This window comes from Phyllobates terribilis, unplaced genomic scaffold (assembly GCF_046119375.1).
Source record: "Phyllobates terribilis strain yellow unplaced genomic scaffold, ASM4611937v1 Scaffold_3__8_contigs__length_932513732, whole genome shotgun sequence".
Lineage (NCBI taxonomy): Eukaryota > Metazoa > Chordata > Amphibia > Anura > Dendrobatidae > Phyllobates > Phyllobates terribilis.
The window spans coordinates 172,278,938-172,293,443 of NW_027362763.1; positions in this window are offsets into that span (position 1 = coordinate 172,278,938).

Sequence of the window (14,506 nt, forward strand, 5' to 3'; positions counted from 1 at the left end):
GCGAACAGTTCGAGTAGAACAACGCTCATCTCTACTCTTTATATCACTGTAAGCAATTGCATCACCTGTGCTAATTAGTTTGGCAGGTGTGTCCAATGAAAGGCAAGACTATTTAAGAAGGCTGTCCCACATTATTAAGCAGCCTACATTTTCTGCCAAAATGGGAAAGAAAAAGGATGTGTCGGCTGCTGAGAAGCAACAAATTGTGGAGTGTTTAGGTCAAGGCATGACTACAATCAACATTGTGCGATGATCAGGATGAAGTGTCTTAGCAATCAAGAAGTATGTAGCTGATTCACAGTACACACGTGTGCGTGCTGATAAGGGCAAATTGAGGACTCTTTCCTACAGGCAATTACGTCAGGTTAAAAGAGCAGCGGCAAAAAAGCTTTGTCATAGCAGCAGACAAGTTTTTGAAGCTGCTGGTGCCTCCAACGTCCCTCGAACAACAAGATGCAGGGTCCTTCAGAGGTTTGCAGCTGTGCATACGCCATCCTGTCGACCTCCTCTATCCACTTCACACAAGCAGAAACGGCTCCAGTGGGCCAAACATTACATGAAGACTGATTTCAAAACTGTTTTGTTCACGGATGAGTGCCGTGCAACGCTCGATGGTCCAGATGGTGGAGTGGAGGATGGCTGGTTGATGGACACCCCACGCAAACACGGCTACAGCGCCAACAAGGAGGAGGTAGAGTAATGTTTTGGGCTGGAATCATGGGGAGAGAGATTGTCGGCCCCTTTAGGATCCCTGAAGGGATAAAGATGAACTCCATAATGTATGTGGAGTTCCTCAAACAGCACTTCCTGCCATGGTTCAAGAAGAAGAACCGTGTATTCCACAGCAAGATCATTTTTATGCATGATAATGCACCGTCTCATACTGCACATAACACATCTGCATCTCTGGCTGATATGGGCATAAAAGGGGACAAACTTACGGTGTGACCCCCATGCTCCCCTGACCTCTACCCCATTCAGAACCTCTGGAGCATCATCAAAAGGAGTGTCTATGATGGCGAGAGGCAGTTCACATCTAAGCAACAGCTTTGGGAGGGTATTCTGTCCTCATGCAAAACAATTGGAGCAGAAACCATCCAAAACCAGACAAATTCAATGGACGAGAGAGTTCAGAAGCTCCTTTCGAACAAGGGGTCCTATGTGCAAATGTAACATCACTAGAATAAAGTTTTGAGTTGAAAACTGTTTGATTTCAGTTTCAAATAACCTGCTAATGCTTATAATTTCAAAAAAGACCATTTTTTTGTTCTTTATTAAAATGAAAAGGTTGATCGAAGAGTGTGGGGGATCTAAGAGTGTGGCAACCCAGTAGTCAGGATTACTTCGAATTCTGACAATCTGAGGGTCATGTTGCAGGTAGTGCAGCAAGAAGGCACTTATGTGTCTTGCGCATCTCGGAGCCCCAAAATTATTTTCCGGGCTAGATGCAGCTAAAAATTATTATCAATTTTAAATCTGGTGGAGCCTAGTATAGATGGCCTAATAGAATCAGTACTGCACACTGCTACAAAGCCCAAATTATTTTCCAGCCAAGATACAGATAAACATGATTAGTAATTTTAAATCTGGTGGAGCTTAGTATAGATGGCCTAATAGAATCAGTACTGCACACTGCTACAAAGCCCAAATAATTTTCCAGCCATGATACAGATAAACATGATTAGTAATTTGAAAGCTTAAAATGGTTGGTGAGGTGATTTTAACCAATCATCAAGCTTTTTCTCTCCCCAGGATGACACAGGGGTAGAAAAGTCGTTTCAGATCCATGATTTGTTCATCTTTATAAACGTGAGTCTGTCTACATTATCATTGGAGAGCCACGTGCGCTTATCTGTCAGCACACCACCAGCAGCGCTGAACACACGTTCACACAGAACGCTGGCTGCGGGGCATGACAAGATCTCCAAGGCGTAAGTGGCTAGCTCCGGCCATTTATCCAGATTGGAAGCCCAAAAAGACCAAGGGTCCAGTGACACAGTCATGGCTTCAATGTTTATTTGGAGATACTCCTGTACCATCGTCTCTAGGCGTTGACTATGTGTCAGACTTCTTGTCTCCTGTGGCCTTGCAAAGGATGGGCTAAAAAAGTGGTGAAATGATTCCGCAAAATTGATGTTACCAGCAGATACTGTGTTTCTGTTACGGTTTGAGTGCTGAACACTCGACGGTCCCACAGTTGGAAAGTTGGAACTGTGAGATTCAGTACGTGCACCACTGGTGTTTTGTGGAAAAGCACATGTAAGATTCTGCAACAGTCTCTGCTGATACTCGTGCATGCGTGCATCCCTTTCTATGGCAGGAATAATTTCTGCATATTTACTTTTGTATCGGGGATCTAACAGTGTGGCAACCCAGTAGTCAGGATTATTTCTAATTCTCACAATTCGAGGGTCATGTTTCAGGTAGTGCAGCAAGAAGGCACTCATGTGTGTTGCGCATCCAGGAGCACCAAGTCCCTGTTGTGTTGGTGGCGAGGTAACAATCATGCTTCCTTCCTCTGTCCTCTCCCCCCAACCTCGCACAACAGAAATGTGATCAAGGTCTCCCTCATCTGATGAGTCTTCCATCAGTTCGTCCTCCACTTCTTCCTGGGCTCCTGCACCTTCCTCACTAGTTTGGCTGCTACCATGCACCCTGGTAAAACCATCTCCCCCACCCTCACATGCCTGCCGCCTTGGTGCTGCCGACCGTCTGGACCTTGCAGATGTTAGCCCTTCCGCATACAACTCCTCCTCCTCTACTTCCTCCACCTCCTCTTGTGCCACCACCTGACTCCGAATTCTGTTTAACATGTGCTCCAGCATGTAAATCACCGGAATAGTCATGCTGATAATGGCATCGTCAGCACTAAACATCTTCGTCGCCATTTCAAAACTGTGCAGAAGGGTGTATAGGTCCCTGATCTGAGACCACTCCTCCAGCGTGATTTGCCCCACCTCTGGATCTCGTTGGCCCAGGCTATACGTCAGAACGTATTGCACCAGGGCTTGTCGGTGCTGCCACAGTCGCTGCAACATGTGCAGAGTTGAATTCCACCGGGTAGGCACATCGCATTTTAGCCAGTGAAGTAGCAGGCCCAACGACTTCTGTAGAGATGTAAGTCGCTGAGCTGCGGGATGCGAACGGCGGAAGTGAGCACACAGCGACCGTGCCCTCTGCAGAAGGCCATCTAGTCCGGGATAGTGGGCTAAAAATTGCTGGACAACCAGGTTCAACACATGAGCCATACAAGGCACGTGTGTGACATTGCCCCGGCGAAGGGTCGCACTCAAGTTTGCAGCATTGTCGCACACGGCCTTCCCTGGTTTCAGGTCCAGTGGAGACAACCATTCATGAAATTGGTTCTCCAGAGCTGACCACAACTCCTCAGCTGTGTGACTCACACTTTCCAGACATTTCAAAGTAAAAACCGCCTGATGACGTTGAGCCCTACTGCCAGCATAGTAAGGAGGTGTGCAGGATCCCTTCTGCGCAGTTAGAAAGCTTGTGGCATGACCAGACAGGCTTTGGGTGCAGGTGGAGGACCGAGAGGAGGTTGAGGAGGCAGAAGCAGTGGAGGAACTTTGAGATAAAGAGGATTGACGCACAACTCGTGGGGATGGCAAGACTTGGACAGCAGCACCTTGTCCTGCTGTCACCATAGTTACCCAGTGCCCAGTCAGCGACATGTAACGCCCCTGTCCATGCCTACTCGTCCAAGTGTCTGTGGTGAAATGCACCCTGTCACACACAGAAGAAGCGGTGATTTTGTGTGCGACATGCTGGTGGAGCGCAGGCACACCTTTCTTTGAGAAGTAGTGCCGACTGGGCATCTGGTACTGGGGCACTGCGACGGAGATAAGGTCTCGAAAATCCTCTGTGTCCACCAGGCGGAAAGGCAGCATTTCAGTAGCCAAGAGCTTGCAGATGGTGAAATTCAACCTCTTAGCTTTCTCATGGCTAGGAGGAAATGGTCTTTTACTTGTCCACATCTGAGGGACCGAGGGCTGGCTATCGTGCATAGACGGGGTTGATAAGGGTGTCCCCGGCAAACTGCCGGTCTGTGAGGAAGATGCAGGCGGGCATGTTAGGTTGCCTTGATCCAAAGGTGGTGCTATCGATGTCGGACAGCGCTCAACACCAGCTGGTGTTACCACCTCCAAAGAAAATGATGACCTGCCAATCACGCTGGCTGTTGCGGGTAAAGAGGTGGCAGGTCTGCGCCCCAAAACAGGTGTGACTGCTGTCCCCCCCAGTCACAGAGGATGAAGAGGCCGCGGATGCACAAGATATGGCAGACGGTGGTTGGCCCGGCCGGCTAGGCCGCATTGTAGCACAGTGAGCTTCCCACTGCAACTTATACTTCATGTCCATGTGCCGGTTCATGCATGAAGTACTCAAACTATGTATTTTTTGGCCTCTACTTAGCTTTTGCTGACAAATGTTACAGATAACACGAGTTGGGTCATCTTTATCGATCTTAAAAAATGCCCAGGCTATGCAAAGCTTAGCACCCATGCGACCTGAAGAGCCACCACGACTTGTGGTGAGAGGCAGAGTTGTGTTTGAGGATGCAGTTGTTGACGTGCTTCCAGTACTACGTCTCTGTCCAGGAAGGCGCAACCTGACCTCGTCGTCACTAGCATTCTACTCCACCTCCTCTGCTGACCTCATCTCTTGGCTGACTGTGGGTTGACAGTAAGTGGGATCTCCAACCTCATCATCATCACCCTGTGCGTTATCACACCCGTCGTCCTCAGAGCCAACCTGTTCCTGCCCTGACAAAAAACTAAAGTTGTCGCTCCAATCAGGTATTTGAGTCTCATCATCGTCTTCCTCATTGTCTCCACCAACAGGAGTTACAGTTTGGGAATGAGGGTCTACATTATGGTCAGAACCTTCAGCGTCTGGTCCTGGATCCGACTCATAAAGATTCTGGGCATCAGTGCAGATCATTTCCTCGTCTGGATTCACAGAAGCGCTGGAGCCGACCTCTGATTCCCAGGCTATAGTATGAGTAAACAGCTGTGCAGACTCAACCATCTGTTCTACCTCATACTCAGACGGGCAGCTGGAGATTTGGGAGCTGTGAGGAAGCAAGTGCGATTGGGGTGACACCTTTGAGGACTGGAGTATTTGTGATGTTGAAGTTGATGTGGAGGAGAGCCCACTTAAAGGAGCACTTGATATCCGTTGAAGCACCTGCTGTTTTTGTGCCTCATCTGGAATTTGTAGCGATTGGCGTGGCCGTAAGAAAGGGATCTTATCACATTGTCCGCTAAAAGAAGTAGACATTTTAGTTTGGCTGGAAGATGGTCTTTCTTCTGTAGATGTTACTGTTGCTTTAACACCTAACCCACGGACACAACCTTTTTTCCCCTTCCCAACATGCCTATTCCCCTTTCCACCAGCAGCAGGCCTTTTTCCACTCATTTTGGTGGTTAACTAATTCACAACTCTGGAGTTGTTTGCACAAATAAACAATGGATGGGAACCGAGCAGAGCTGAGTGGCCAAACTGTGGTATTAGGCCAAAACTATTGGCTGGGTTAGATGCAGAAAAAAATTATATTCAATTTGCAACCTGATGGAGGTCAGTATAGATAGACTAATAGAACAAGTCCCACACACAGCTAGAAGCCCAAATATTTTTTCAGAGGTAGATGCAGAAAAAAATTATATTCAGTTTGCAACCTGATGGAGGTCAGTATAGATGGACTAATAGATCAAGTCCCACACACTGCTAGAAGGCCAAATATTTTTTCAGAGCTAGATGCAGAAAAATATTATATTCAATTTGCAACCTGATGGAGGTCAGTATAGATGGACTAATAGACCAAGTCCCACACACTGCTAGAAGCCCAAATATTTTTTCAGAGCTAGATGCAGAAAAAAATTCTATTCAATTTGCAACCTGATGGAGGTCAGTATAGATGGACTAATAGAACAAGTCCCACACACAGCTAGAAGCCCAAATATTTTTTCAGAGCTAGATGCAGACAAAAAAATATTTTTAATTTGCAACCTGATGGAGGTCAGTATAGATGGACTAATGGAACAAGTCCCACACACTGCTAGAAGCCCAAATATTTTTTCAGAGGTAGATGCAGAAAAAAATTATATTCAGTTTGCAACCTGATGGAGGTCAGTATAGATGGACTAGTAGAACAAGTCCCACACACTGCTAGAAGGACAAATATTTTTTCAGAGCTAGATGCAGATAAAAAATATTTTTAATTTGCAACCTGATGGAGGTCAGTATAGATGAACTAGTAGAACAAGTCCCACACACTGCTAGAAGGACAAATATTTTTTCAGAGCTAGATGCAGAAAAAAATTATATTCAATTTGCAACCTGATGGAGGTCAGTATAGATGGACTAATAGAACAAGTCCCACACACTGCTAGAAGGCCAAATATTTTTTCAGAGCTAGATGCAGACAAAAAAATATTTTTAATTTGCAACCTGATGGAGGTCAGTATAGATGGACTAATGGAACAAGTCCCACACACTGCTAGAAGCCCAAATATTTTTTCAGAGCTAGATGCAGATAAAAATTATTTTTAATTTGCAACCTGATGGAGGTAAGTACAGATGGACTAATAGAAGAAGTCCCACACACTGCTAGAAGGCCAAATATTTTTTCAGAGCTAGATGCAGACAAAAAAATATTTTTAATTTGCAACCTGATGGAGGTCAGTATAGATGGACTAATAGACCAAGTCCCACACACTGCTAGAAGGCCAAATATTTTTTCAGAGCTAGATGCAGGCAAAAAATATTTTTAATTTGCAACCTGATGGAGGTCAGTATAGATGGACTAATAGAACAAGTCCCACACACTGCTAGAAGCCCAAATATTTTTTCAGAGCTAGATGCAGAAAAAAATTATATTCAATTTTCAACCTTATGGAGGTCAGTATAGATGGACTAATAGAATGATGCTATGCCCAAAAGGTTTTACTTCACTAGGTGCAGTAAAAAAATTGGTATTCTATACACAGGTGGTGTATCTTGCAACACAGATAGGCTACTCCACTGACTAACACACTCTGCAATAGGTCAAAAAGGATTAGCTTTGCTAGATTCAGCCAAATGCTGTGAAAAAAACTTGCACAGCACTGGCACAGACCTGCCTGGCAAAAACTGATAGGAACTGATGTAACTTAGTCCTGAAAAGGACTGCAATTACAATTAGTCTTTACTCCCACAACCTATCTATTTAAGAGCACAGACCAGCCTGATAAAAGTCGTAGGAAATGCTGTAACCTAGTCCTTAAAAGGACTGCAATCACAACTATTCCCTACTCCCAAGCTATCTGTAGATTTGTGCGAAAATTGGCTTGAAATTAACAAGGTATAGCGCACACAGCAACAGCGGTGCCGTCTAACACGCAGCTGCAGCAGTGAGAAAATGGTGGCGACGGGGAAAATGGCTGGGTCTTATAGGGCAAGGACATGTGACATACACTGCCAATGACACATGCCCTTGCTTTTGTGAAAAAAAGCACTTCGCTCCGTGTGTGCGCTGCTGATAGGCTGACAGATTGCACCTCCCCACTGTAAATGCGGGAAAGAGAAAAGAAAAAGGAGATCTTCATTATTCCTGCAGAGATCCATCCCCTGCCCCTCCCCCCGCCCCGCTGTACACTCAAACTGCGTATTAACATTAATTTTCATCATTACTGAGAAAAAATCCAGTTATGATTTTGGTGCACGAACAGTTATCGAACATAACCTCGAACAGCCGAATTTTTCTCAAATCGTTCTTGTTCGCTGAACGCCTCGAACACCGCCCAAAACAGCTTGAATTTGAGATTGGCAAACTGTTCGAGTCGAACAACGCTCATCTCTAATCCCCACATCGGCCCTATTGGACACTGGGTCACAAGTCACCACCATCCCACATATCCTTTACAAGCAATTTTGGTCTGATGCTGATCTTAGCCCCCCAGACTCTAGTCTTGTCATTTTAGCAGCTAATGGTCAACCACTGAATCAGGTGGAGTTTAGAGAAGTGACAATAAAGCTGGGGAGGGTGGAGTTGAGAGGCCAAGGGTTATGTGTGGTAGAAGATGACCCCAATAACAAATGTCCTTACATGGTGCTTGGTAGTAATGTGATTGAAAACTGCCTTGACGAAGTGATGTACTTTTTACTCCAACAGATTACAGAGACTGCTAGCATTGGGCAGAGGAGAGTCCTTCAAAGAGAAATCCGTGCCTTAATTTACAAGCAACAGGTAAATCTGTCTGGGGGGGGAGATTGGCAGTGCGCGGGTAACAGACCCATTTCCCATTGTATTACCACCAAACAGTGAAATGATGATATGGTGTCAAGCAGCTATGGGTATCAGAAGAGAGGAATACCAGGCAATTGTAGAACCGGTATATTCAGAGCATAGACCTACACTGCTGACAGCTAGAGGGGTGGCGGATTTACGCAGGGGAAGAGTACCAATCTGTGTGTTGAATTGCGGGGAGGAAGAAGTGAAACTACCCCGGTATGCTACTGTAGCATAGCTGTACACTGTCAGTAATAACAACATACAGACACTAGAGCCCTTGCCCCCGTCAAGTCAGGCGGAGGACAACAACCCCAAGGGACAGCTGGAGGAGTGGTGTCAGCAGTTGCACATAGGGACTGATGCCAGTCCCGACCACCAGAAGCAAGGAGTTTACTGGGTAGTACAAGAGTTTAGCCAAGTATTCAGTAAGCATCCATTAGATTTTGGGAGGAAAAAAGGGGTACGCCATCACATACCCACAGGAGATCATCCCCCGATTAAAGTGAGACGTAGACCCATCCCACCAAACCACTACCAATGTGCTAAAGAGATGCTGCAGGACATGAAGGAGGCCGGGGTTATAAGAGATAGCTGTAGTCCCTGGGCGGCCCCCTTAGTCTTAGTCAGAAAGAAGGATGGCACTATGAGGATGCGTGTGGATTACAGGGAGGTCAATAAGATCACTCACAAATATGCTTACCCGTTACCCCGGATAGAGGAGTCTCTTGCTGCATTAAAGACTGCTAAGTATTTCTCCACATTAGATCTCACTAGTGGGTATTGGCAGGTCTCCGTTGCAGAAGAAGACGGAGAAAACAGCATTCACAACACCAATGGGCCTATGCAAATTCAATAGCAGGCCATTTGGGTTATGCAATGCACCGGGGACGTTTCAGAGACTCATGGAGTGCTGCCTGGGACACCGGAATTTTGAGATGGTACTTTTATACCTGGATGACGTCATAGTGTATTCCAAAACCTATGAAGAACATCTGGAACACCTGGTGGAGGTATTTACAGCTCTAACAAAATATGGAATGAAGCTCAAACCATCTAAATGTTACCTGCTGAAGCCAAAAGTCCAATACTTAGGCCATGTGGTCAGCGCGGATGGCTTAGCAGCAGATCCGGAAAAAGTGACAGCTATCCAGGACTGGCAGAGGCTGACCACCATCAGAGAGGTACGTCAGTTCTTAGGTTTGGTTGGGTATTACAGAAGATTTATTAAGGGCTACACGAAGATGGCAGCGCCCCTACAAGATCTTCTAGTAGGCCAAGCTAAGAAGAGAAGGTCTGCAGAGCCGCCGTTGGAATGGGGAAAGAAACAAGAAGACTCCTTCCAACAAATGAAACAGGCCCTGACCGGTGAAGAAATCTTGGCGTACCCAGATTATAACCTACCATTTGTCCTCTACACGGATGCAAGTAATGTAGGCCTGGGAGCAGTACTGTCCCAAATACAAGAAGGCAAGGAAAGAGTAATTGCCTATGCCAGTAGAAGACTTCGACCTACCGAGAGGAACCCGGAAAATTATAGTTCCTTTAAGTTGGAGTTCCTGGCCTTGGTCTGGGCAGTCACGGAGAGGTTCAAGCATTACTTAGCAGCTTCAAAATTTACCATCTTTACGGACAATAATCCGCTAACACACTTGGATACTGCAAAGCTTGGTGCATTGGAGCAGCGCTGGATGGCCCGGCTATCGAACTTCGACTTTACCATCAAGTACCAAACAGGCCGTAGAAATGCAAATGCTGATGCCCTCTCCAGAAACCCTCAAGTACATTTGCAAGGGCTTGAAGAAGAAACAGATGACTTGGAGTAAATAGAACTTCCAGCTTTCCATAAAAGTAAAAAATGGAAAATGACAGAAACCCATATCTACCAGAACAGTCAGGATGTTGCACTAAACCCGCTGCCTCATTATGGATGGAAAGAAACCCAAGACAGCGATCCGGCAGTGAGCCTAGTGAAGAGGCTGGTAACCCAACCGGATTCCAAAATTGAGAAGAATGCTCCCCCAGAGGCCCAATACTTGTGGAAAGAAAGAAGCATGTTATTTATCTATAAAAACCAATTGTGCAGACGCTATATCAATCCAAGGACACATGAAATGGTATGGCAAGTTGTGGTTCCAAAGAGAGACGTCCAAATGGTATTGGAAGCGTACCATAATGGAGCAGGACACTTTGGGTGGAGAAAACTGGAAATACTGTTACGTGAGAGGTTTTATTGGATTAGCATGAGGTCTTCCATAGAAAAATGGTGTAAAAATTGTGGCCCATGCTCATTAAGAAGAGGAGATCGTAACAACCAGAAAGCACCACTCCAGCCTATCATAACCAAACAGCCCTTGGAACTAGTAGCCTTGGATCATGTCAAACTCACACCCAGTAGATCAGGCTATACTTATGCTCTTACCATGGTGGACCACTATTCCAGATTCCTAGCGGTAGCTCCTGTGAAGGATTTGACAGCTCAGACAGCAGCAAGAACCTTTCAAGCTTATTTCTGCAGGCCACATGGATATCCAGAACAGGTATTGACAGATCAGGGTCCTGCGTTTGAAGGGGAAATATTTCAAGAGTTCTGTAGCTTGTATGGATGCAAGAAATTCGTACCACGCCTTACCATCCCCAAACTAACGGAATGTGCGAAAAAATGAATCACGTGGTAATAGAATTGCTGAAGACTCTGCCCTTGGAAGACAGAAACAGATGGCCAGAGAAATTACCAGATCTGATTGACATCTATAACAACATCCCAGTAAGTTCAACTAATTTCACCCCGGCATACTTGATGAGAGCGAGACCAGGAAAATTGCCAGTGGACTTTGAAATGGGCATTGTAGTTCCTGAGGAAGACCATTCAAGTGCAGATTGGGATACTAGAAGAACAGAACAATACAAGAAAATACAAGCGTGTGTTGAGAAAAGTCTAGCAAAATCCAGAGAAAGACAAGAAACCAATTTCAATAAAAACGCACAAGGAATCCCGTTAACCCCCGGAAAATTGGTTTTGAAAAGGAAAAAGAGACTTCATAAGCTAGATAATCAATGGGAAGAAGAACCATACACTGTATTACCATCCAATTTTGACAACCAGAAAACCTGTCTAATCAGCCAGGATAACGGAAAAACAACAGCAACAGTGTCCCGAGACCACTTAAAGAAGTGTCCTCAACCCCTACAACAAAAAGAATATATCCCTTGTCCCATACCAGAAGAAGAGACGCCAAGGACAATTAAGACAATCTTAGGAGAGTTACCCGCAGATTGGCCCCAAATAGAAGGAGCATATTTAATTCCCATGTTGACATTCCCACAACCAGTAGAAGGATCAAGAGCAGAAGAACCACCTGCTGCAGCCGAGGTAGGGAATCCTGCAATCGGTGTACCTGCCATTCCCACTAGGGGAGTGGGAAGACACTCCAGCATACCTGTGCTACGTGGACCAACACATGAGTCAGTAAGTAGTGTTCGCTCCACACCAGGCTTACGCACCAGTGGGATACCAGTTTTACGGAGGTCATCACGTATTAATTTTGGACACCCACCACTCAGATACAGGGAGTAAACCATAACAAAAGGGAAATGTAAATAGGTAGTTAAAGTCAGTATATAGAAGGGTGACGAGTAGACCAAAACAGGTTACACCAGGTACACAACACAAAAAAAAGGGTGAGTAGAGTTGGCATAAGAAGCTGTCTAGGTAGAGCAAAATCTTGGCCAATAGGTGATCCCAGGGCCAAAGGGCCTACAGTGCTTATGACCAGGAAAGGCCCCTGCAGTACCTAGGACCCTTGCGCCGAGGCACACGTAGTAAATGTTTTGTTGTGTATTGTGAATTATTAAGTCTATTTGAATCTTTAAGCCTACAGAGACTTTACCTGTTTGGACATCTGAAACTTTTTGCAAATTTTTAAAAATGGACCGAAGCCACAGGACTGGTGGTGGCAAAAAGACTTTCCCTTTAACAGCCTGCAACAGATTGACTAGCGTTGTATGGACTGGTTATCCATCTTTCCCATTATCCCTGTTTTTTGTAAATTTTATTTTTGAGACTCTGTTCAAATTACAAATATAAATGTTAATGTTATGTTATCTTTGTTAAAAAAAAAAATGTTTCAGTCCCGGAGGACTGAAGTTAACTAGGGGGGAATGTGGCACCCCTGCGGGGGATTACCACAGGATCCATAGGTGCTATGAGAGATTTACACTTGGGCACACACAACACCTTCAACCCCAGGTCTGAGGGGAGGAGTCAGTTTCCAGGGAGACAGCAAAAGCGGCAGTTAGTCTAGAGACGGGTGAAGGAGGAGAGAGATAGAGAGAGCTGTTGGCCGAGGACCAGTTAAGCCCTGAACTAGGAAACAGGTCTGTGTTGTGAAGCGCCCCAGAGAGAGGGACGGAGGCTAGAAGGAGAAAGAAAGAGATAAAACTATTATCCCTTTAGCTCACCCGGACACCGGAGTCCGAGATTGCTATTAATTCAGGAATAAATCCAAAGGCGGTGAAAGTAGAGATATACGTCCGCGCTGCTGAAAGATCCTCAAGTCAGGAACATGTAATAATATCCTTGTTTATTGGTAAATGCCTACGCGTTTCTGGGTGTTCCACACCCCTTCATCAGGGCACCAACAGATATATCCTTTTACGTCCGCGCCGCTGAAAGACCCTCAAGTCAGGAACATGTAATAATATCCTTGTTTATTGGTAAATGCCTACGCGTTTCTGGGTGTTCCACACCCCTTCATCAGGGCACCAACAGATATATCAATGTATGCACTGAAACACTCCATTTATATACAGACAGCAAATGAAAAAAAAAAAGGGTTCAAAAAGGAAGAGCAGAAAAAAACCAAACATAACCTTTGCACCTGAGGCCGTGTGCAAAAGAGAGAAAAAAAGAAAGAGAAAAAAAGAGAAAAAAAAAAAAAAGGGGGCAAAAAGATAATGTTGTACAGAAAAGTATAAATAATCAAAGGTATCAGTCAAATGGAGTAATTACATAAAAGCAATATTACTTACTAACAAGTAAGTGTACACATTAGGTAAGAACAAAATAAATATGTGTATAACATTAAAAACTCTAATGAGAATACACCCATCAGATATCGTTCCATAAAGGGAGATGGAACTGGAAAGAACAAAATAAAAAAAAAATAAAAAATAAAAAATAAAAAGTACCCCCATATAAAATATAGCTAGTAGTATCCTCTGTCAACGGAGGAATAGTGCAAGGAACAGGTTATCTGACATATGTCATGTAGTGACGTAGAGACCTAACGTGTAGTAATAGGATCCTGAGAAAACGCCGCAATGTAGTATAAAGACTGCGGCTTAAATACAGGAGATACACAGACAGGTAGTGAATCACCTGACGTGCGGTGGCGTGGAAGGAGAGAGGTGTGTGATAGTAGCATCCAGCAGAGCGCTGCGATGCGGGTTCGAATTATACTACTCCCAGAAGGAAAACATAAAAGAGGGAATATTTATAATAGCGTACATGATTTTAGAGGAACACCATATTTGTGTCAAAAAACTATGATATATGTAAAACCAAGGATTTATGTGTATATATGTGAAAAACAATATTATTTATAGATCTTGTGAATAACACAATAAAAAGGAATAGTAATACAATAAGGAAGTAATTATGAAAATAGAAAACTTATACATTAACTATAAAAAAACTTCAGAAACATCATTCAGACCAAAGGGCTTAAGAGTATTCAGTCTGTAAATCCAATAAATTTCCTTTCTGTTTAGTTCTTGGAGCCTATTAGGATAATTCTCGGGAATTTGATCAATAGGGCTGATTTTTAGATTCAGAAAGTCTTTATTATGCACCATTGTGCAGTGTCTAGAAAGACCTTGTTTTAAAAACCCTTTAAGAACATTATGCCTATGGGAGTTGAGGCGTAGGTGGAGGGGCTGTATCATTCTCCCCACATATTGTTTATTACAACTGCATTCTATCAGATAAATAACAAAGGTAGAATTGCAGGTGAGATATTTATTGATCTCAAAACTCTCCATATTAGTATTTGATTGAAAGTGAGTAAGACCATGTGTAATACTTTTACAGCATAGACAATTTTTGTTGCCACATTTAAAAACCCCTTTACGGGATGTTACAGGAGTCATACTGTTGTTCTTTGTCGTATCCCTTATCCTACTCGGAGCTATGATATTTCTTAGTGTGGGGGCACGCCTAAA